Source organism: Procambarus clarkii, chromosome 11, assembly GCF_040958095.1.
Source record: "Procambarus clarkii isolate CNS0578487 chromosome 11, FALCON_Pclarkii_2.0, whole genome shotgun sequence".
Lineage (NCBI taxonomy): Eukaryota > Metazoa > Arthropoda > Malacostraca > Decapoda > Cambaridae > Procambarus > Procambarus clarkii.
In genome coordinates, this window is record NC_091160.1 from 33,520,938 (window position 1) to 33,525,372 (window position 4,435).

Here is a 4,435-nt window from a genome sequence, read left to right on the forward strand (position 1 = left end):
AACATAGATAACACATATCTATCCTCGTGAAAGAATATCTGGAAAACATTGCAGCCCCCCCCCTATTCCCGCCCCCCTATTCCCGCCCCCTCTTCCCCCCCTCACATATTACTTTTATATTAATATGCCTGGAATCCTTGGAATGCTGGAATGGGGGGGAGCGACCGGCACCTGGGCGCATAGTTTTTAACAGATATTCGTGCGAATGGGAATTTTGGCTGCTATATAGAGCCAGTGAGGACCCCACCCCCCTACTTTTATTGCACAGCGCCACACAATTCTTCTGTTGTGTCCCGGGAAAGCAGGTGGTATATTCACGATTATTTTCCATCTTAGAAGTCCAGAAAAAGGATTATTATTTCAACTTCCCAATTTCAAAATTTTTTGTTTGACTTTTGAAAGAGGTCGTGGAGGTGTTTCTGTAGGTTGACGGCTCTTTATTTAGAGCTGTGACTCGCTATTTAGAGCTGTGACTCGCTATTTAGAGCTGTGACTCGCTATTTAGAGCTGTGACTCGCTATTTAGAGCTGTGACTCGCTATTTAGAGCTGTGACTCGCTATTTAGAGCTGTGACTCGCTATTTAGAGTTGTGACTTGCTATTTAGAGTTGTGACTTGCTACTTAGAGCTGTGACTCGCTATTTAGAGCTGTGACTCGCTATTTAGAGTTGTGACTTGCTATTTAGAGTTGTGACTCGCTATTTAGAGCTTTGACTTGCTATTTAGAACTGTGACTCCCTATTTAAAGCTGTGACTCCCTATTTAGAGCTTTGACACGCTATTTAGAGCTTTGACACCCTATTTAGAGCTGTGACACCCTATTTAGACCTGTGACTCCCTATTTAGAGCTTTGACACGCTATTTAGAGCTTTGACACCCTATTTAGAGCTGTGACACCCTATTTAGACCTGTGACTCCCTATTTAGAGCTGTGACACCCTATTTAGAGCTTTGACACCCTATTTAGAGCTGTGACACCCTATTTAGAGCTGTGACACTCTATTTAGACCTGTGACTCCCTATTTAAAGCTGTGACTCCCTATTTAGAGCTTTGACACCCTATTTAGAGCTGTGACACCCTATTTAGACCTGTGACTCCCTATTTAGAGCTTTGACACGCTATTTAGAGCTGTGACACCCTATTTAGACCTGTGACTCCCTATTTAGAGCTTTAACACCCTATTTAGAGCTGTGACACCCTATTTAGAGCCCCCTGACTTGGCCCCATCTAGCAGGAAGCTTCAATTCCTTCCAAAACATCTTCCCTACTCTAAGGCAAAGATGAGAAAACAGTCTGAGAAGAATAACAACCATTTTCTCTCCTTTAAAACACAAATAATAAAAAAAAAACTCATGGACCAAAAAACTTAGCTACAGAGTGAATATAAATCTAGAGAAAATTGTCTAGGATCTAGAACAACAATATTCGAGATTGTGGACAAGGCTCACCAATCAGCGGTAAGTATTCTTTATGTCTTGCAACTAACTAGGCAACTAACGAGGCATAAGGGGCCTCGTAGCCTGGTGGATAGCACGCAGGACTCGTAATTCTGTGGCGCGGGTTCGATTCCCGCACGAGGCAGAAACAAATGGGCAAAGTTTCTTTCACCCTGAATGCCCCTGTTACCTAGCAGTAAATAGGTACCTGGGAGTTAGTCAGTTGTCACGGGCTTCTTCCTGGGGGTGGAGGCCTGGTCGAGGACCGGGCCGCGGGGACACTAAAGCCCCGAAATCATCTCAAGATAACCTCTCAAGATAACTATATAGCTAGTTGCAGAATGCCGTGCAGTCGGGAGCCGGTCGGCCGAGCGGACAGCACGCTGGACTTGTGATCCTGTGGTTCGATCCCAGGCACTGGCGAGAAACAATGGGCAAAGTTTCTTTCACCCTATGTACCCCTGTTACCTAGCAGTAAAATAGGTACCTGGGTGTTAGTCAGCTGTCACGGGCTGCTGCTTCCTAGGGGATGGAGGCCTGGTCGAGGACCGGGCCGCGGGGACACTTAAAAAGCCCCGAAATCATCTCAAGATAACCTAGTCCTTTGCAACCGGTGCACGGGTACAACTGGTGCACGGGTACAACTGGTGCACGGGTACAACTGGTGCACGGGTACAACCGGTGCACGGGTACAACCGGTGCACGGATACAACAGGTGCACGGATACAACTGGTGCACGGATACAACCGGTGCACGGGTACAACCGGTGCACGGATACAACCGGTGCACGGATACAACCGGTGCACGGATACAACCGGTGCACGGATACAACCGGTGCACGGATACAACCGGTGCACGGATACAACCGGTGCACGGATACAACCGGTGCACGGATACAACCGGTGCACGGGTACAACCGGTGCACGGATACAACCGGTGCACGGATACAACTGGTGCACGGGTACAACCGGTGCACGGATACAACTGGTGCACGGGTACAACTGGTGCACGGGTACAACCGGTGCACGGATACAACCGGTGCACGGATACAACCGGTGCACGGATACAACCGGTGCACGGACACAACCGGTGCACGGATACAACTGGTGCACGGATACAACCGGTGCACGGATACAACCGGTGCACGGATACAACCGGTGCACGGATACAACCGTTGCACGGATACAACCGGTGCACGGATACAACCGGTGCACGGATACAACCGGTGCACGGATACAACCGTTGCACGGATACAACCGGTGCACGGATACAACCGGTGCACGGATACAACCGGTGCACGGATACAACTGGTGCACGGATATTCCAGTTTTGTGGTGTGCTGAGTTCTGATATTTGACACGTGTGTTAAATAGGAAATAATTGCAAATTATTTTTTTGTAAAAATTATTATTTTTTTTATTTTTATTATTATTTTTATTAATATTATTGTTATATGTGGTCTGTTATTAATATATTATAATATTAGCTGCATACTGGTTATGTATACTGGTTATGTATACTGGTTATGTATACTGGTTATGTATAACTGTTATGTATACTGGTTATGTATACTGGTTATGTATACTGGTTATGTATACTGGTTATGTATACTGGTTATGCATACTGGTTATGCATACTGGTTATGTATACTGGTTATGTATACTGGTTATGTATACTGGTTATGTATACTGGTTATGTATACTGGTTATGTATACTGCTTATGTATAACTGTTATGTATACTGGTTATGTATACTGGTTATGTATTCTGGTTATGTATACTGCTTATGTATAACTGTTATGTATATTGGTTATGTATAACTGTTATGTATACTGGTTATGTATAATGGCTATGTATAATGGTTATGTATAATGGATACATATTTGGGTAGAAGTCTTCAAGTGAAAGATATTCGTGATATTAGTGTCAAAAGGGTTTACAGATATTGTTTCTGTCTGTCTGTCTCTCTCTCTCTCTCTCTCTCTCTCTCTCTCTCTCTCTCTCTCTCTCTCTCTCTCTCTCTCTCTCTCTCTCTCTCTCTCTCTCTCTCTCTCTCTTTCTCTCTCTCAGTCTCTGTCTGTCTGTCTGTCTGTCTGTCTGTCTGTCTGTCTGTCTGTCTGTCTGTCTGTCTGTCTGTCTGTCTCTGTCTCTCTCTCTCTCTGTCTCTCTCTCTCTCTGTCTCTCTCTCTCTCTCTCTCTCTCTCTCTCTCTCTCTCTCTCTCTCTCTCTCTCTCTCTCTCTCTCTCTCTCTCTCTCTCTCTCTCTCTCCCTCCTCTCACCTTACCCTCTCCCGGCAAAATGGCAGACGCATGGCAATTTAGGAGGCAAAAATGGCATGACTGACGGTTGAGTTGTTAAGGTCTCTCACGATCGAACTGTGACTCTCAGATTAGTTATCCAACCTATGCTCTTTCAGGAAGAGGGGGGGGGTATATAAGCGATATTATATTATATATTATATATTAATAATCAATATGTATTTATTTTTCTATTAATAACTTTTTGAAAACAGAATATGAGCATAAGTCTATATGAAAACTGAGATTATGAATATAAGTTTTAAATAAAAAAAAGAGAGATATGAGTTCATTTATTAATGTAATAGTCAATTGACACCATTGAAAATGTTATATATATTTGATCAAATAAAATAAAAAGAATTGACAAGACAATCAATTCAAAATATATTAAATTAAAAATAATCAATTAAAAAATAATCAATTTAAAAGATAATAATTTAAAAATAATCAGTTAATTAAAAATCAACTAAATAAAAAGGCAAGCAATAAATTAAAAAGTAATCTATTACTTAAAAGGTAATCAGTCATTTAAAAAGGTAATCAATTAATTAAGAAGTCTATCAATTGCTTAAAAATAATCCATTACTGTACCTAGAAAATGTAACCAATTAATTAAAAAAATAATCACTTAAAAAGCAATCTATTAATTGAAAAAAGTAATAAACTCCTTAAAACAGTAACCAATTAATTAATAACAAAAA